Below are 21675 nucleotides of genomic sequence, written 5' to 3'. Positions count from 1 at the left end.
CACACACACACACACACACACACACACACACACACACACACACACACACACACACACACACACACACACCAGTAATAGCAGCAATCTCATTCAGTAAGACATTTTTCAGCAATGACACACTACACCTTGTAGACAACACAGATCCAGGAGCTTACAGTGAATCTCCGGTGACTCTCCTCATGTCTCGCTGTGTGTAGCTGTTCAGTTCATGTTCAAATCCAGCCAAAAAAAAAAAACAACAGCTAACTCCTCAAGCCAGCCACCAGCAACGAGAGAGAACCCGAGAGGACAGGAGACGAGGAGACCAGCAGCCGGCAAGTCTGACTGAAAGAGAGAGCTGCCCACCTCTCCCTCCTGCTCCCTCTCTTGTTCCCTCCCTCTTTCCCTTCCCTTGAGCTTATCTGTCCCGAGGCTATCACTTCTTCCCCCTCACACACTTGCGCTCCAACTCTAAAAAGTGTTTCCAAGGCAGCGCCGTCACGTCGTTCTCCGCCGTCAAATACAGCTCGGAGCACACTTTCAGCCCCGCTACAGATTCAGTTCAACTTCAGTCTTTCCGAGAGTGAGATAGTGTGTGTGTGTGTGAGAGAGAGAGAGAGAGAGAGAGAGACAGAGAGACAGAGAGAGCTAGAGGGAGAATTTAATATTATTGTCTACCATTGTATTTTCATGCTTTTCCATTGTTTATTTAAACTTTCTTGCCAGTAAAGCAACATTGAATTGAATAGAGAAAGAGAAGGGGAAGAGAGAGAGAGATAAGGAAAGAGAGGGGAGGGGGAGAGAGAGACATGAAGGGATGAAAGTCGATCCCCTCTGATCTCATCAAGCAAAGTTACCAACAGCAACCAGACCGGCAGGCAGCTGAGAGAAACACCCGGTTCACCTCCCTCCCTCCCTCCCCCTTTGACTCCCCCTTCTTACAAAGAGCTCACACTGAGCCAGCCAACCGAACCAACGCCCCCTCCCCCCCCCCCCTCTGTTAGAGCCACACATGCTCATATAAACACACGCCTACACGTGCCACATGCACTGCACGAGCGGGGCATGTGCACGTTTGAGGCATCAAGGTGAGAATGTCATGTCAGGTTTACCCAAATGATATGTAAGGTTAGAAACACAAATATCACTGAAAGATAACACTATGAGAAGTCAAAAATTACAAGTGTCATCCACACAATGAATTGGCTCTTTCCACAATGTAGGATTATTATTGTTCAGTTGTTTACTTTTCCAACTTGCATCCAGTGCCTGCTCGGTTTTGTTCTGCTCTCCGGCTCTCTGTTCTTTCCTGTCGTCACATCTGCCGGTACTGCAAAAAGATTGGCTCTGAGGTGATGTGATGACTAAGTTAATTTATCAGCCTTAAGTTGTTGGACCCATTTCCAACAGCTACATTAGTCATTCACAGAAAGTAAAGACAGTTTGGGAAAGCACATGCGCAAGTCCCCCCCCCCCCATTCGCTCACACACCCTACACTTTTCACCTCCATGTAGCATTTAAAAACAAATCACACCAACATGCCTTTGCACTTACTGTGGCATAAACATTAAAACTATCAGACAGGAGAACTCGTGTGTGTGTGCATACAAGCATTTGCACACTCACTTTTTCTATTCATACACATACAACATGGGTGAAGCAGACTACAGTGTTTGCAGTCATGCAAGACTGAGGCCCAGCCAGCTTACTTCCTGTATGGACTTCCTTTTCCCAGGGCTGCAGCGGCCACCAGGGAACCAAACTCCCCACAGCACCACCACTCCCACTATATCATTACTATACTATTACATCACATGTCTGCTGAGGCATTCAAATGCAACACGCAGTAGGAGAGAGTTGTGGCACGGTAAATCATGGTTTTGTCTGACTTTTGTTCTCAGACATCTACAATTAACAATAAGAGGATGGATTTAATTAAGAGTTGCTACAAACCAACACACACTGACACACACTGACACACACTGACACACACACACACAGACACACACACACACACACACACACACACACACACACACACACACACACACACACACACACACACACACACACACACACACACACATTTAAAGGAATAGTTGGACATTTTGGCAAATGTGCTTATTTGCCTTCTGGTGGCGAGTTAAATTAGAATTAGAGATTGATACCACACCAATATCTGTCAGTTTAATATGAAGCTACAGTCAGGTTAGTTAGCTTCCCACTTCTGCAGGTTACCTGGCAACCGCTCAAGAAATACTCCAGCACTTAACCCTCAATAAAACACTGAGTTGCCATTTCTACACATGGGTTTTTGTATTGATTAAACAAACAAGATATATTGTGTTAATTGGAGAACGTTAGAGGTACTGGTAGGTGGACAAAGTCAAGCTAGCTTTTTCCAGACATTGTGCTAAGCTAAACTAATCAGATGCTGGCTGTGGCCTTACCAAGCCAATCAGCCCACAAGGCTGCAATGGTGGGGGTCAGTGGGGTCATGGTGCTTCAGGTACCAGTGAGATACAATGAATGCCTGGATGGACGCCCTTGCATTTATTTACTTTTGCTTTAAGGTAAGTACGTGTTTTACAGTTTGTGTTAATGGCCCACACTAAGGAACTCTCTAAGATGTTAAAAAGTAAAATAGTGATGTAAAAAACTCTAACTATTCAACACAAATACACACAGACAGACACACATAGGATCACACGCACACAAAGTGTGTCCATGTCAAAGGGAGTTGGCCTCATTCACAGTTGGAAAAGAGGAAATGTGCAGATCTGTAAACACACACTGCCTACCCACCTGAAGCAAACGTATAGGTTAGACCCATAACCGTCGCCCCGCACACACATGGGATTTATACATACGCACACACATAAAGCTCAACCTCCTAACTGACTCGCCGTTATTCTAGACACCTGCCGATGTAGGTCAATGGTTTTGAATGTAAGCAGTCACTGTAGGCTTAACATAATACACACAGGTAGGGAGGAGGGGACTTTGAAGTTTCCACTAAAGTCATGCTGCTGTGAGATCAAGTTCAGGTCTCATGGCTTGGGGAAATATTTCACCGATGATTCTCCCTGTAAAATTAAGATTTGCTTCAAAAGTTATGCCTTATTTGTATTTGTAGGCAGTTGTGTGCCAATGACGTAGGTTTAAGTTATCGGTTGTTTATGTATGCCTAATTGCTATAATCCTATCACTTCAATTTAGTAATCCGGTTTGCTGCAGTAATCCATCAGTTACAACAACATAGAAAAAGGCAATTAAGCGCTGTTTCTTCCCAGTGCTAAAAGAAGAGTGTCTAATATCACAAAGACACGACCTACTGCACTGATAGTAAAGCTTTAAAGACAGTGTGCCCGTAGATAGGCTGAATTTCAAAGTAGATGAGTGCTCATCTCATTATTTTACTGCTGCTTATTTACAGTTTAATTTGCATGTAAAATACAACCCCACAAATCATCCTAATTGTGCTGGATTGGAGGCTTCTCTGGGTTTAAGTTTTTGGAGGCTTTGCTTCAAACCAGTGATCACCAAAATTGATTCTGTTGTCAAGCATCACAGCAATTACATAATATATGCTAAGTTACTTTAATGGCACATACTCTGATAAAGTAACATTAGGTGATAAAGATACAGTCCTCCATTTATTTGATTGTTTGAACAAAATAAAAATTAAATAAAAGCGCAGCTCTAAATTTGAAAATTGTTTGATAACTTTGTCGTAGCTTGCAGTGTGTGTACACAGATTAACTCAGGAAAGCAAGAGATTATTAGCAAATATGCAGAAAAATATGTCTAGTTTACAGTTATTTCCTATTTCTGCATTTGAGTGTCAGTCTCTGTGTATATCACTATGTGAATTGTCAGTACAATCCACTCAAACAACTCCTGTACATTTTTAAGACATGACACAAGACACGAACTGTCTAACAAAGGGATTGGGACTCACTTCTATCATCCAGAATAAGAAATAAAAGACACAGTTTGACATTAAAGCTTCAAACGGCAGATTGAACCCGAAGTACATCCCCCATCTTCTCTGCTGGACCCGGCCGTAAATTGCCCCCTGATTTTCTGCCTCAAGGCACATTCACACTTAAGGACCCCATGGGGTCTGAGGAGAGAATGTGTGTGTGTGTGTGTGTGTGTGTGTGTGTGTGTGTGTGTGTGTGTGTGTGTGTGTGTGTGTGTGTGTGTGTGTGTGTGTGTGTGTGTGTGTGTGTGTGTGTGTGTAATCTGCAGGACAATGGGGGTCCTGTCTTCAACCCACACACACAGAATTAGGGCTAGGGGGCTCACAGCTGAGCAGCTTATTGACAATAGAATCTGGAAGTGTGTGTCCACGTGCATTTGATGGTGTGTATGTGTGTGTGTATGTGTGTTCGCATGCTGCCTCCTGCCAACACATGTGTCAAACACGAAGCCATCCAACTGTCCACATGGCCCAGGGGAGAAGGTTCGACAGAGAGGGAGGGATAGATGGATGGAAGTGGGGAGGAGGAGGAGGAAAGAAGAAAGGCAGTGGGAGGTACAGGGGGTCTGAAACCTGCAGTCTCGGGGTGAAGGGTGAGAACAGCTAAAGGGAGAGTAATGGGAGAAGAGTAAAAAAAAAAAAAAAAAAGGAAATAGTAAATGATAGGATTACATGTATACAGATGGCCGAGAGAGAAAGAAATACAGGAGCACGGCCAGTTTGGACCAGGTTATAGTGAAAGAGGGATGACGAAGGTGAATTTTGATCAAACGATCAGCAGTTCTTTTCACACATGGATCAAAACATGTATTTCCCTGTGTGTGTGAGGACCCTAATTATCTTATCTCACCTTAAACATGTGGAGCAGTTTGATATTTTTTCACTTTATCGAGTTAAATAGGACGATCAATTTATATTTATGTTTTCAATGGCCGTTTTCGTACTGGACTATTTCTTGGCCAGGCGCAATGATTTCTTGGAGTCTTGTTGTCACCTTGAGGTTTTCAGGCACATGAGAGACGAAGTCACTGCACCTGGCCAAGAAATAGTCCCTCACATAACCCTTCCTAAAACCACAGCGTCTCCTCTTTACACTTGGGTTTTTGTACCGATGAAAACAAGAGATATAACATGTTAAGCAGTTTCCCCCTGTTTCCAGTATTTATGCTAGGCTAAACTAAGAAAATCGACACCTGGCTGTATATTTAGCATTCAAACATGGGTGTGATATTAATCTTCTCATCTAATTCTCATTAAGAAAAATATTCCTTTACACCTAAATCCTGATCGGAATCTAACATCATCAACCACAAGGTAGTAGTCTGCACAATTAAACCTAATTCTTTACTTTGAATGTTCATTGCTTTCCTGTTTTTTTTGCACCTAGGGAAGGTTTCCAGACGTTTTCAGTGTATGTTACATTCACAGATCTTTTCTTTGTTTGTTTATCCTTGGTGGCTGTATCCAAACCGCTGTTTCTAATGCAAGGAACATAAAAAAGCATAACTTCTCCATTAAGTTCATGAATTCTCCGAGCTTTCATCAGCTGACTACATTTAAAAACCTTCTCTGTAGTATCAATACACGGTAGCATGTAGAAATGATATTACCCTAAAATTTATGATTAACTAATACTCAATCCTAATCCCATTTAAATCTGAAACTAACCTTAATTAACCTCCCAGTCCTCACAATATTAGAGCCCCTCAAAGGAGCAATAGCCTCATGTCAGAGGGTTGTCCTCAACTTGTCCTGTGAGGACATTCATAAGAAGACAAGAACACCAACATTCCGCCGTCATAGTGTGTGAACAAAAGAAAGGCTGACTGAAACACACAGGCACTCCACTCCTTTCCCTCTTACACACATCGATGCAGATGCTGGCCATCTTAGTACAGCAGGTAGGCATTAACTCAGCGTGGCTGCACAATCAATGATGGTAAATGGAGGCAGCAGGAGGGACAGACTGTGATCTGCAGGTTTCATTTCCCCTCTCTGCCTCTCTCTCACTCTCTCTCCATTAAAACACATCCTTTCGATGTCTTGTTTCATTATGGGAAAGCTCTCCAAGTGAGTCACTGTCTCACTTTCTACCTTTCAAGCTCTTCAATTACACTGTCGCTGGGTATCATGTCTGCTCCTCGCTATGTTTTTACCGCTGCACAGAGGACGCATCTGAAACCCTTGTTTGAAGCTGCAAAGTTTTCCATCTGCACTAGCATTGCCAGACTGTTTATTATAGTTGGCAGGTCCCACTCAGCTTTTGTGAGCCACTTAAACCAGCGGTCACACCAAATTTTCACCACACAGTATTTCACAAACTTTGAAGAGTTGTTTGTTATTTAAAAGTCGGAAGAAGGGAGCGTGTCAGCAAGCAAAGTTCTCAAAAATACTTCACATGACAATAAGAAGCCTGAGATCCCGTGAGGCTCATCATATGTCAGCGTTTCCTGTTTACACTCGATCAGCATTTTCAAAAATATCTCTTTTCAACACTGGCTTAGTGTGTTTCAATTTGTGCAATTCCTATACCATTATTTTCACTGTTGATTATTATCAATATTATTATTTATTAATATGAATATCATTAATTTTTTAGTTGTCTGGTCTGTAAAATGTCATGAAATGGTGAAAAATGCCTAACTTAAAGATATTAAGTTCACTGTTACAGAGGAGAAATGAAACCGGAAAATATTCACATTTAATGAATGAATGAATCAGAGAACTGACTTTTTTTCTGAAAAATTACACAAACCGTTTAATAGATTTTCGAAAAAAGTTGCTGATTAGTTACAATCTTTGATTTAAAAGGTGAAAACTATTCGATTTAAAGATCTAGCTCTAGTTCTAATTTCATTTCAGCTGAATTTATGTTCGTCCTTCGCTCTTTAACGGCCTCTTTCCTCCCCTCCTCCCCTCCTCTGCCCTATGTCCCTCCCTTCAGCCCTCCATGTCAACCCTCTCCTCCCTCTGTCTGCATACCCCCTCTATCTCTGCTCATCCATCCGTCTCTTCACTCCTCTCCTCCCACAATTTTTTCCAATGCCAATCCCTTTCCTCTCGTCTCCCCTCTCTTCTCCCTCCCCGTCACCCTTGTCCATCCCCCCTCCTCCCTTCTCTCAAACATCTGCTGTTCTGCGTCTGTCACTGTTGACCCCTCGTTGCCACGTGCCAAGTCCTCCTCTCTGTGTCCCACAGAGACCCTAAATCATTAACACACACACACACACACACACTGATTGGCTTGTGAAAGGTGGCTGTGTCCCACCCACAGAGAGCGAGAAAAGCCCACAAACTCAACTTCTGATTGCAGACTCTCATTACATCGCTATAGTATTTGTCAATTAAATGTCTTTTAAAGGCAAAATCGTTTAATTAAAACGGGGCCTGGACAACACGGCAGAGAATCTAAACAGTTTTAAGTTTGTTGCTCTGACACTTCAGCGCTGACACTGGCATTTGGGTTCTAGTGCTAAAACACACTAGCTTTAAGACTCCCCAGCTAATGAGAAAGTTTGTGTTGTTCAGCTAAAGAAATGGGTCACATACAGCTAGTGTATAAGTCGAAGTAAAGTAGTATTGTTAAATCTCTTTTACTGGCCAGCCTGCAGGGCAAGAAGTCCTCAGTATCAATAAAAATCAGCATTGTTAGTTTAGCTTGTGCTCGTGCTGCAACAATAAGAACACTAAATGGCAATAAACAGCAGCTTACCACCGGGATGGAATAAACAATGTGTCCACATCATCAAATTACTTCTAGCAAACTGCAGTCTATCCAAGATATGCTATTTTACAGGCTTTGTTTTTAGATGCTCATAGCCTTTTAGACTACATTCCATATCAATATGATTCACATTTATGACATGCTGTGAAATCGAAATCATCTTACATTTCATTTCAAGGTCTGAAAACTCTGAAAATGCTACAGAAAATGAGATCTTACAAACCACTAGTCTTTGTGTCTGCACCTCATACATTTCAAATATTACAATTGCATATAAATATGGCTAATGTAAAATCTGTGTGGAATAGCCATTCTTCTATTTAATCAACAATTGTCTTAAAATCTCTGTTTTCAAAAAGAAGAAACCCCGTCAGAGTCAGGCAGACAGAAGATCAGATAGAGAAATAGAGACAGAGGTTATCGTTGGAGACATAGATGTATTATCATTATCTCCACCTACAAACACACACACACACACAGAGATGAACAAGCTGCTGGACCTTTAGGGTATTCCTTTGCTATCACACTGAAACAGCAGAGCAGATTAACTTTTATCTCTTGTCAAACACAACAAAGATGTTTTAAATTGTCATGAAAGATATGAACAAACCTTTACCACATAGTTATGGAAACACATTTCTAAGTTAATGAGTGTGAGTGTAAAATCAACTTGGCCACTATGATCATAATTCATTCATACATCTGAGAATAATAGCCAATAGGTTCCGCTATTTTTCTTTGCATTTTTTTAAAGCTATGTTCAGTATTCAGTCTACATGGACGCGTCTTTATCCTGGATGTGAAAGGTCAGTCAAATATGTAGACTGCAGGGGTGCTTGTCATCAATAAACCAGACATAGATACTAAGTTATCAGGATGCACTCAGCAAATTTACAAAAACATGTAGACACGTACAGATTCCTGTACTTGAACAACACATTTAGTTTTCTTACTGCCCTTTTATTCATCTTTGCAGTGTTGTGCATTCAGAAACTGAGTTGCTTTGGGTCATAGGATCTGTCTGTGACAGCAGCGTTTAAAGTTCCTATCAACATCCCCCCCGAGTTTCATATTTTCCATTTACCGTATGTCAATGTGTGCAAAGAAAACCATTAACAAAATGTGATATTAGCTGACAAGCACTCTCTTGTGCTGTGGTACTGTATGACGAAGGTGCCTCCGACGTCCACAGAGATATGACCCCCTTGATTAACAAATTAATTTCACAAGAACGGCATGTCAGTCTCAATATTACCAAACTTCATAGTTCTTTTTTTTTTTAAACTTTATTTTCTAACTCTCTCAGCTCCACTCTTTAAAAAACTGTCAAAAAGTATGTTGTCATGCCAACACATCATCTGTTAGATTTAGGCGGATACTTTGGACTCTAGTGATCGGTTAGCAAAAATTCTATCAATCAGGTTGTAAATTTAGTCTTTAGGTTTACTGTATTATTACTTTTTGATGATCTCTTCTGATATTTTTGTTGTTTGAAGTTTAATATTAATTTATGACAAAAAGAAAACTAATTTTGTACCAAAGCCATGTATTTTACCTTTGAAATTAAATAATTAATAATGAAATAATACTAAATATTGTTACACTTCATGGTATTTTGTGATTAGAAACCGTCACAGTCTGTCCACTGCATGTTTTTACTGTATATATGGTGTGTAGATGGCAAATGTAAATGCAAAAAGGAGAAATTTGGAAATTAGGAAAGGACAAGAATATGTGTAGGAGGTTATTTACTCAAGCTACATAATGTAAACAAATATTGTTCAATAAATCAAGGGCTCTTTTCAAATAGTTGTGTTAGCAAACACAGACACAGTATCGACGGGAGTGACAGCCGCCCCACAGACAGACCTTGTACGACAGCAGCACTCCGCAGAGCAGGTAAAGTGACACATATGAGATGACAGACGGGTTAAAGAAGAGTCGAGGGGTTCAGAGTGGAGCTGAGTGATATCCAGCAGCATTCTGGTCAACACAGCAGCACAGCCAGCAGTTTCTCGGCCCACAGAAACATAGCAGCTTATAGCAGCTCCATTTCCTCCAGACAGACTAAGAGGGCGCACCAGGCCGCTACAGTAATCTACTTTACCTTTGGATGAGCAGCCCTCTGCAGGTGTCATTCATTGTCTGTCAGTCTGTCTGTCTGTGACTTGCCCTCACCAACACTCTCCCTCACTCTATGACTCATTCCCTCGTGTGTCTCTGTCCTGCTCTAACCGATTCTGGATTTGCATTCAAACCAGTGTTCAGATATTAAGCTGGTTGTGAAGTTTTGATCCAGATATCATCAGTAACATCATAAATGGTTATTTTTCTTCTAGAATCCTGAATGGCGAAACAACTCCTGGGCCTAATGCTAGTTTCTTGGATCTTTTTGAGGTAAAATACACTATAGACAGCTTTAAAGACAAATGAAGAGACAGGACAAAATGCTAAGTTAAATGTGTCAAAGCTGAACAGGGCAAAGCAACAGACGCGTACAGAAGACAGTCTAGTAGGGCCGGTACTGGACTGATACCTTTAAAGTGCCTTTACCATGGAAATTCAAAAAATGCCTCCAGAACATCAAACAAGTATCAATATGGGCTCGGCTGGGAGGGGAATCTAAGACAAGGTCAGTCACGTCCATCATCGGCTCATTTTTTCATAACCAGTGTAGTTTTACAATCACAGCACAGCACAAGCTTTTTCTCTCTTTTCTGAACTTTTCTATGGACTTGAAATTAAGTCATCAGAACATTACAAAATCTAGGGAGTTGCCTGCTTTTAGTGCATGTTAGTACATGTGAGCGTGCCCCAATGGTAAACTCACTGCAGGAGCGCCTGTTGGATGTAGCTTCGGAAACACCCTTCCCCCACACCTTTCTGATGTCATATAAGGGGAGTCTGTGTCCATCAATTTCTGAAACCAACATTTTGACATTCACACTAAGTTTACACCGTCATTGGCCAGCTGTATGGAGGGTTCACACCACTTTCTGTAGCTCTCCTTTTTACATTTGTTACTAAATGTGCACCGTTATCTCCTCATCTAAACAATATTGTGTCTCCTCCCTCCCTCTTTGCCTTTTTGTAACCCAGCCCATACTGAAAATGTAAACAGAAATGGACTCGTTCTTTACACTTCTCAAGTTGGCTATTGTCTGCTATGGAATCTGAATAAGGACCTCTAATCTGACTATTGTGCGCATGTAACTAACCGCCAAGCCATAGCTCTCTGTAATGAGAATAATGAATAAAACCTAATGCAGCAACGGAAGTAGCCTCATACATTCAAACTGCTTATCTGCTCCGTTGAGGGCAAAAGGTCAAACTGTTGAATATCTGCTTCTGAAAAACAAAAGACCTCGGCTCATTATACATCAACCCCACTGAAAACACCCTCATATGTCAGACGATCTAATGTTGCCATGACAACTACAGAAGTACTGAGGAGGCGCATACACACACACATACATGCAGAGACAGACAGGCGTGCAGGCGGCAGCGTTCAGTAGGATGTGGGCCTACATGTCTCCACTGTGCGCCTGAGAATTAGAGAGAAATAAACTGTATGGAGAGCCAAATATAGGAACAGAATAATAAGCTTCTTATCATCTGATCCATCGTTTCCATATCTCCTCTGCTTTCCTCATTGCTCCATCTCCCTGCCTTTTCCCCTCTCCTCCTTCCCCCTTGAATGGACCAAACATTTCCCCAGGGCCACTCTCCTGTATAAAAGAGATATATTACACCAGGAATTTTCGATTATGTGACACCGGTAAGCTTCTCCTGAAAATCTAAACAGGTACTGGCAGGATATTGGACAATTTCTGCACCTCAAACACAGAATACTTATGTCTGTCAGACTGTAGCGGTTCATGGATTCAGATAACAACTAAATGAGCACAGTTGACAAACACAAAATATATTTATTTAGAGCTGTATCTCACTAATCCTTTAACCAGAAATAGATTGGGGATGTTGGATGTCAGAAACACGAGAGACTCAAAGCGAATCTGGACTTGGACTCTTTCTTTCAGGTTTCAAGGTGAACAGGAGGATTCAGGACAAAGTGTGTGCAACACATCCTCAACCACAGACACAAATACACACCATCGAAGACCGGAAAATATATGATTTACCATCACAAAAAGCAGACAAAGGCAGCAAATCTTCACATTTGAGAAGCTAGAAGCAAGACATATTTGGTGTTTCTGCTGATTAATTGACTAATTGTTTTAGCTGTAATCTGCACTCTTGCCGTCTCTATCTCTTGGTCTCTCTTTCCCACAAACACACAAACTCACACACACACGTTGTAAGTTGGACGTACAGACTCTCCAGTTTCACACCCACCTCCTGTTTCTTTTACTAATTCAAGGAGATCGGTCGGATCTGTTACAGACGCAGATAAACCAGCTCGGAGGCCAAGGTCGAGAAGCAAACTGATGCTTTTCCTCGTTCTTGCCACAAAATTGTTGGCATCTGTCATTTGAATACAAACACCTGTTATTTTCCGACCAAGGGGCCGTGAAAAGGAACATGACAAACAGCTGGCTCACATATGTCTGTCTCTCTGAATGCCAGTCTGCTTTCATGTCACTATACCTATTTCATATCTTGCCTCTGCCCCCATCTGTTCGGCTAAACTGGCAGATTTCAGTCTTTATTGTGCAGAAACATCTGCCCTCATCTTCATTTCTTCCTCTCCCTTTTGCATACACACGCTGCTGTGTCTGACCCAGATCCTCCCTTAATGAAAAACTAAAATGAACGAATGAATAAATCATAAGTGGGGAATGCTCTCCCTGTTATGTGAACCTCGTGCCCTTTCCATCTAATGCAATAGCTTTTTTTCCCCCCATCTCTCTTTCTCTCACATACAAACATTCTCTAACTAGTTCTTGTTCATTCACACACATTTGCTTCACTGAGTCCTCATCATCTCTTGTAAAATACCCCACAAGTGGTAGTGACATTTTTTCTCCTCTCACTCTGTCTTTTCCACTCTCTGTCTCTTGCACACACACAAACTGTGTTTTAGTATCCAGTAGTGAAGCACAAAGTGCTGACTGAGACTTAGTGCTTCTGTTCTAAGTGTTCTCTGAGAGCTCCGGTACGCTCATTTTGTAATCGAGTCTGGTGTGTGCTCAAAAGCTGTTGAAAGCGTGGCTGGGTGCAGATGCCACGCTAGAGGTCTTTCCTCTAAAATGAGACAATGCTGGAAATAATTCTGGTGGTGAAATCCAAAACAAAGGCAAAGACACAGCTAATAATACAGCAGGAAATAGATTCCTTTAGAACGAATTCTAGCACCATTTTTACTGCAACAAAAACAGCAGTCAGGGAAATTCTATGTTCATTACCTAAACCAAACAAAAAAGACGGCATGGAGAGAGATTCCTCTTCTTTAGCAACAGATGAGAAGTGAGTGAATACTGGTTAGATCAACAAAAACAAGTGAACACTATCATTAAATATGTTCCTCTCTAACTATGATGTTTAGAAAGCGACACATTACATTATAAAAGTCGCAAAATCATTTAATTTGTGTTATTGCACGAGAAGGGTATTTTGCTAGCTACTTTTTGGAGTATTCTGTTTTGTGCATACTGGCCATGATTCAGGCCTAAACATATGATAACTAGAGTTGTATGCTAAACTTGATTACATGTACTTTTTCCACACCACATTCATTAGGTGGACACAAATACGACTCTACATGAATCATATTGTTGCTCCATATCTGCTGGGTGTAAAAACAGCTTTTTTTCCAATAATTTCGCCATTTAATCTAGCTGAATGATCCAAGAGACCAAAAAGACCATTATTGCAGGTTTAATGAGTCACTGGATGAGTCTCTGGCCCTGATGAATCAGGCCAATACATATCAGGATGATCCTTCCAGATTAGTACAGACAATATTACCTGCAGTTACGTTTAGCGTTCTTAGGGCAGTGTGAAAGAAAATAAAGCTCTGTGACGATTAAAACAACGACAGCCTCTGTTGATTTTTGTGCATTCAGGGAATATAGTCAGTTAAGTTACATCAAACTGATTAATCTTGGTCATGCAATTTCTCCATCTAGTTAAAGTGGAAAAAAATCTAAACTGCAGGAAGAGAAAGCAATCACAAACTATCCACATGCATCACATGATGTTCTGACTGGACTCCTGCGCACACTGTGGCAATCAAAGCCCACTGTAGGGCTTGTTTTCCCACTAAATTCATTATCTGAGAGAACAAGCCAATTTCCATTTCCTTTCAACTCCACTGACAGCTTAAATGGCTCCGTATGTGAGAGAAAGTAGTATTTGACATTTACATTATAACTATTAATTTTCCCTCTCTTGGTTCACAAATAACCACCAACTCCGGTTTGAAAGTGGAAAAGAATTGTAACAAAAAAACTTCCCATCGCATTTGAAATAACAAAACAGAATCTGAAGCTTCAGTCATATCGCGCTGAGGACGCTCTAAAACACTTTAATGGCATTCTGACTGACTGACGGCTACGCTGGAACGGCTTATTCATTCAATTCTCAGCTAATATAAAGCATGCATAAATAAACAAAGACGTATAAATAAATTCATTATTTCCGCCTTCTACTGGCAGCTTTACATATACACGCACATAAATATTCATAAACACACAGCTTTTGAATGACATTATAAGCCCATCCAGTGCAGTGACTGTCTGGAGATGGTTCAGTTATTGCTATTGTCTGATTAAGTGATTACTAACTACCAACCATTTATCCCTCCCTCACACGCACACGCACACACACACACACACACACACACACACACACACACACACACACACACGCACACACGGGTGGGCTCCACTCCTCTCAGACTGGTGACACACTTCATCAAACTGTGGTCTGTTATTAACTAGTGCTGACACGTGTGTTTGTGTGTCTGTGTTCATAATCATACCAGTGTGTGTGTGTGTGTCACTGTCTGTGCGCCGGCAGCGCGCCTCCACAGCACGTGGTCAATGGTGGTCTGGTTTCCGCTCAGAAGGGCTGTGAAGTGGCCTGATGAAAGCTCACACATGGTTGCCGCCTGATGAGCCAGATCTCCTGTCGTGACCGCGGCGCGCACACGGCTGGACGACAGAACTTCCTGGTCTGTCGCAGATATTTTGCAGTGACAAGACAGTTAGGAAAGACTTCAGTTACATTGTGGAAGTGAGCTCATTTTTAATGGCTGGGTGCTGCTGTGAGGAAAAAAACGATGTTCACACTTTATTGTCACTCACGCTGCTCCCAGAACACCAACGAGCTACATCTAGATTTTTACATATGAATTCACTTTCTGGATATTGTGAAAATGAATCTCTATTATCATCCTCAATTTAAAGGGGTACTCCAAAATAAAATCAAACTGCCATACAGTTTGGCAATAAGAGCAGATTTCCTTAATTTAAGTCTCTCGTAGGGGTTAAGCAGTCCTTAAATTCCCATAATGTAATTTGATATCGTGTCTGCTTATGCCCTGTCTCTGTCATATGGGGTGGAGGGTAGGGATGTGAATAATTACCATGTTTACGACGTGCAAGCCTTGACGTCACAGGACAACGCCAGACAGTTGTAAGATTAAAGAGTTTGTTGAATTAAGGTTATAAATAATGTGTATTGACAGTATTATATCCATTCATTTTAGGCTTAATTACCTTTTACAACCATCTTTGGCTGATGTGAGGCTAATGCTAAATAGTAAAAAAAATCCCAATATTTTAAAACTTAAATTACATTTATTTCAGTCTTCACATACATACAGGCACATTCATGAAATTTGACCTCTCCATTTAACCCCATCTTTTGCATTTTTAGGAATAGTTGCCTGGGAGCAACTCAGGGTTCAATGTCTTGCTCAAGGACACTTGGACAATAGGAGCTGGGGATCAAACCTTTAACCTTGATGTTTGAGGTCTCCCTGCTTGGTTGAGCTTGGGAGGAGGATAAAACTTTGCAAGTTGTGTTTAAAAGTCACAAGTTTCAGACAGCTTACTTTGAATATTCAGATAGGTGACAAATGAAAGCACACAACTTGAATAAATGAATGCATAAACATAACAAATACAGGTGTTTCCATTCAGTCACTGAACGGTTTGAGGAGTGTGAAAATGATGTGAAGGATGTGCTATGGGCTTCACAGTCTCCAGATTACAACTCAACTCAACATATATGGGAGATTTTTGAGTGGCGTGTATTTTGACACTACTATGTGGGTCATTTTATTTGTCTATTTTCAGTGATCTTATATCTGAGACCGACTCTCACAGTCATAAATGCTAATGTGAATGGTAGCCTAAGGCCCTTTATCAGTCAGTGCGTATTAATAGGAACGCTGTGAACGCCTTGAGATGAAAAAAAATTCAACTCACAGCAGAAAACCCTGCGGATGTCATCTATCTCATAATGGTAACTTTTGCTGGATAGCCTATTCATTACTATTAACTATTAGGTACTGGACAGTTCATGGTTTACATTAAGCTAACATTAGCCCTCATTATGTTTTTAAAATAAACACTCCAGGGGGGGCCTAAGGGACCAACTCTTGATCTCAGTTCAGCCACATTATGTGACCAGTATGAACTTATAAAACACAGTATGTACACCAAGCTGTAGCAATTAATCATGAATATTAACATGCTAGTCTCTATTCTGGGACTAAACATGTTTAAATTCACCACCCTCGCTTCTCACCTTTACAGAAGACATCACCGTCTGCAGTGACACCCTCCACTGTACTCCCTCCTCTCTTACCCTCCTCATATGCTGTTTAGGTCTCTCATCTTTCTCCCACATTTCCTTACACTTCTCTCGTCTATTCTCACCACCACTTACCTCCTTCCTTCACAGGCCTTCCCGTCTAAAACGACTCATTATAATACAAGCCTCCTTCAAAATGCAAACCTCTTTTCTTTTCGCTTATTTCTCACAATCTTCTTTCTCTCACACACACACACACACACACCCCTCTTTACTTCCTCTTTACTCTCTCAGTCCACCCACCCTCTTGCAAACTAGCTCCTTACTTTTTTCCTTTACAATATCCGTCTCATCTTCCTTTTATTACTCCCCAACTTTGTATCTTCCTTCTATCTGACCACTTCAGCTTCCATCCCTCATTTATCTCTAATTAAAGTTTTTGTGTGTATGCATCGTTCTGTTCATGCACCTCTTCCTTCCTTTCCAGCTTTCTCCAGCCAAGAAGCATGACTCCCTCCTCCTGTCCCCCCTTGAGTCAAAAGTGCCCATCACAGAGTTAATGAGTTACTCTTCTGTTTGTCCCGACCATGTTTTAGCATGACAAGACATCAAAAAAAACCTAAAAGCCCCCAGAGTGAAACAAACACACACAGACACACATCGATTCCCCTTGACTAATCTCCCAGGCTCTTGTCCATCACTAACCCACTATTAAACAATAGGGAGCAGAAAGAACCAGCTGCAAGCCCCAACCAGCTGTGCTATTATAAACTCCCTGCTGTGTGTCTCTGTGTGTGTGTGTGTGTGCGTGTGCGTGTGCGTGTGTGTGTCATTTTTGGGGGGAATGCCTGTGCCTTTGTTTAAGCCAATATTAACTTTTCCCAAATTGGCAGCTTTTGATGAGTTCCCTGCCTTCCACCCCCTTGTGTGTGTGTGTGTGTGTGTGTGTGTGTGTGTGTGTGTGTGTGTGTGTGTGTGTGTGTGTGTGTGTGTGTGTGTGTGTGTGTGTGTGTGTGTGTGTGTGTGTGTGTGTGTGTGTGTGTGTGAGTGTGGAAGCCTATCCCCATAATTAGGGCAGACCAGCCACACATGGGTCTCCCCTGACACTTCCCCTCCAAGACCTAAATATTCATGAGACTCTAAACGCTTTCATGAGCTCTGTAATTATGGCCAGAAAATAGAAGGAGAGAGACAAAGACAGAAAGAGGAGAGAGTTGAAGCAAGGAAAGGAACTGCACTCACACTTTTAAAACACAGGCTGTCCCTCAGTATTAGCAGATATTATCAGCAGTGACTGTAGTGCAGTTCTCCCATCCGAGCCAAAGAAGCTGGAGACTAATTATAGAGTCATCATAACTGCAAACAAATGGCAATAATAACTAAACGTTCCCTTTGTTCTTTGCATTTACTTCAGCAGGAGTTGCTTAAGTTGACATGGAGAGCTCACTTTACGACATGCTGGATTCACTGCGCTTCCTGAGGCTGCTGGATGGTGGAGTCAACACGAGCAGACAAGAGGCGGGATCAAACCAGAGTGTATTTTACTAAGGCTGACATCAGGAATCAACTTGCAGAAAGCGCTCCCTAGCACTAAAAAACCACAACACCTGCTCATCATCCAGTCATATGGTGCCAAGTCCAGTTGTGCTGATTTTACCTCTATTCAAAACTAAACAACATGCACATGATGAGTGCTGCTAATGCTATCAGTATGCTTCAAACAAGTCTGAAGTGTTCATAGCTATTCCAAATAGCCACAATGAAAAACCCCATCATAGATTGAGGTGAGGTTAGACATTGTGTTGCCCTCCATTGTACAGATGAAAAGGGATGGAAGTGGTTGTATGAAGAATAAATAAAATAACTTGAGGCAGAAGTACATTGGCAGCTGTAAAGTGGAGTGTTGGTTTCAGAATGCTTAAAAATGTGGCGTATGCAGCTGCATACTTTTTATTATCAGGACAACGATCCATGTGAGAGTTTTTTTACTTTGTTGCCCATTTTATTAGAATTCTATGATAACATTTAAAATCACAGTGCTATCAATGTTTTCGCCATAACCCAACTCTAAGGCTATGGTACAATAAAAACATTATAGTTGTGTCATTGGCTGGGTTTCCCACAAGTATTGCAGCCCTGGGTTCATCCCATTCCCTTTAAGGCCTGAGGATGGCTCTAATATCACATATAATATAAGTGTGGATGTGATGTGTTGTTATCAGGCCTTAGAGTGCTGTCTTGTCTATTTTAGGAGTTATAAGTAAATAGTCGGAGAAGCCAGCAAGGATCCTGGAGACAATATGTGAGAAGACTTCAAGGCTATTAAAGAGAGTCTCTGGCAGGAAATTCTATTGTTTTTCCTTTTCGTGAAACAAAAGAATCTTAAAACACGTTCACCCAGCGCATATCAGAGCAGTGAACACACCTTGTCAGTTTTCATTCCATGGCATTATTCTAAAGTTTTTGGGCCAAAATGATCACATGCCTGCTTTAAATTCCAGGATGAGTCAGTTGATTTTATCCTACTGGAAAAGCCATCAGATAGTCTCCTGGAAGCCATGAAACTACGGGCAGACTGCATGAGGCAGCTGATTCAGAGCCGATTGCCCACATTTGACACATCGTGACACGACACACACACACACACACACACACACACACACACACACACACACACACACACACACACACACACACACACACACACACACACACACACACACACACACACACACACACACACACACACACACACACACACAGAAAAGAGAAAAGAACCTATTCAATATTGAGCAGAAACACGAACACACATACACAGCTAAACGCACAGACACTGAATCACTACAAGAGGACAAATGAGCAAGAGCACAGCACCTCAGACACCGCTGTCATTTATATGGAAATGAGCACACCGCTACTTCCACCACGTAGCCCTCTTTACTCTCCCGAAACCAAAAGACAGAGCAAACATTTGGTCAGATCAGACAAGATATCAGGACGAGAAGATCAGGAGCATCATGAAGCCAAATGATACGGGACAGAATGAGGTGAAATGAGCTGAGATGACGAGGTTCACGAGGAGTGGACATTAGCTGTAACTAAGGTCACAACACTTATGATTAATGTCCCTTTGTGTGTCCTCAACTCCACTCAGGCTGTATTCCCTGTGAGGCCGACTTTAATTAACTACTCACTGGTGCGTCTTTCCTTGACAAGGTGACACGTATCCCACAGCATGACAACAAGATGACATGATTGTCCTAGGACCTAGGACATCAACCTCACCCTGACAAACTGATGAGTAAGCGTAAACACAAGGAGATGCACCGGCAAAGTAACAAACAATTCAGGAATACATGACATCACCATCACTTACTGTCTGTCAGGAGGAAAAAATGCGCATATCACTCTAAAGTACACCATCACTTGAGTTGTCCTGTCATTATAATGGCCTCTGAGAGTCACCAGTGCATCAGCAGGTACAGCACACTGCCCACACACACACACACACACACACAAACACCCAGGTGTGCACACACACAAGTTGTACACCGCATTTAGACACTAAGTACCTGCCAAGGGCAAGAGGAACACATTGTCTTCTTGGTTTTTTTCTCTGCAGCAGTTCATGTAATTGACGTTAAAGTGCAGCAGTGCATGAGGGTGCTGTTTTCCTTGAGTGACGTCTGTGTATTTGTATGTGTGTATGTGTGTGTGTGTGTGTGTGTGTGTGTGTGTGTGTGTGTGTGTGTGTGTGTGTGTGTGTGTGTGTGTGTGTGTGTGTGTGTGTGTGTGTGTGTGTATGATGGAGTGTGTCTGTGTGAATTTTTGTAGGCTCAGCAGTCTATCACTGACTTAACAAAAGGCTGCTGAATATAAATCCGTTCCATCTCCCATCTGCCAGTGTAAGACGCATACATATACATGGTTGTCCAAGGACAGAAATGTATAAATAACTATACCAAAAGTGGACAAGACAGATAGACAGGCAGAAAGATGGAGAGAAAAATATACACACATAAATCCTCTAAATAGAGAGCTAAAACAATTGGTTTATCAACGGGTAACTAATTAGCCTAGAGCCATGTAAGCAGCTCAGCTGTGGCTACTCAGGCAAAGTGATGCTTTAAGCTAAATGCTAACATCAGCAGGCTAACATGCTCACAGTGACACTGATGACATCCTGATGTTTAGCAGGTATAATGTTTACCATGTTCACCACTTTAGATTAGCGTGTTAGCATGCTAACATTAGCTAATCAGCATTAAGAACAGCTGAGGCTTACAACTAAGTTTGCTTACTTTTGTTATTTTGTACAGTGTGTTTGGCTCACTGCTAACAGCTGACGGCAATAACAGTACACACATTGCTGTACTAATCAGTGACTCAGCTTCTGTTCTGGGCAGACAGATGGGTGAGTCTAATTTTGTTTTTGGTAAGATTGTGGAAAATGTCAAATACAATGACTTTGATTGAGTTTGACGGAAGTGTGTTTTACGACCTCTTACAGGCCATTGGTGTATAGACGGGGGGGTTGGCCAATTGTGGGTTGTGTCATTCATCACAAAATACGACACAATGGTCGTTGTAGACACATATGGAGGAGATATGCACCCGAATTAGTGCACCTTTCTAGTTTGGTAATGATTGTTTTCTGCTGATTTTCCATTTAAGTGTTTTGCTGATACGTATGCCAAGAAATTTGAATGAGTCAGAGATGATTCTGGGTATTCCAGAAATGTGTATGGGGATTTGGGAAGGCAGCTGTGCCTGTAATCTAAAATGAGTCATTGTGTTTTAAACGTGTTGAGCTGGAGGTTGTTATGAAGGCAACAAGTGGTTGCTCGGGCTACCTGCTCACGGTATCGGTCTTCATTGGTCATTAGTCCATTCATGGTTGTGTATGTTTAACGTTTTACCACCAAAATCTAATGAGTGAATTGATCAGATGAACGGATTTATGGAGAGGCGTACAGATGGATGAATGAATGGACAAGCCAAAATCATAATTCCTCCAGCAACGACTGTCACCATCACGAAGGCATAAAACTAACAGACAGTTACTGAGATATTTTAGGCCCAGAAACACCAAGCCAACATCAAAGAACTAATTGCAACAAGGTCCGAATGTTGCGCTGCTTGACGTTACCTGTAAACTAAAGCTATTGGCCAACTAGCACGTACATTCAGCACCTGCAAGAGAGGAAATCACTAGCCACATCAGCAGATAGCATTGGTCTGTATTTCTTATTCAAAAAGGGA

The 21675-nt window shown here is 41.7% G+C and overlaps 1 protein-coding gene across 2 annotated transcripts in view; it reads right to left on the bottom strand.

Moving 5' to 3' along the window:
• LOC129113185 (SPRY domain-containing SOCS box protein 4-like) overlaps window positions 1-21675 on the bottom strand; it is a 68897-nt gene that overhangs the window by 43338 nt on the left and 3884 nt on the right. The window contains exon 1 of one of the 2 annotated variants that reach the window (XM_054625391.1): window positions 156-206. The exons of the other annotated variant lie outside the window; for it this stretch is intronic. The gene's annotated coding sequence lies outside the window, so the exon portion shown is untranslated. Of the gene's footprint in view, window positions 1-155; window positions 207-21675 lie in introns of those variants that run through there. 2 annotated transcript variants of the gene reach the window in all.

This window comes from Anoplopoma fimbria, chromosome 3 (genome assembly GCF_027596085.1).
Source record: "Anoplopoma fimbria isolate UVic2021 breed Golden Eagle Sablefish chromosome 3, Afim_UVic_2022, whole genome shotgun sequence".
Taxonomy (NCBI): Eukaryota; Metazoa; Chordata; class Actinopteri; order Perciformes; family Anoplopomatidae; genus Anoplopoma; species Anoplopoma fimbria.
Note: the sequence above shows the minus strand (reverse complement) of the source record. Positions and strands in the feature narration are given on the sequence as shown.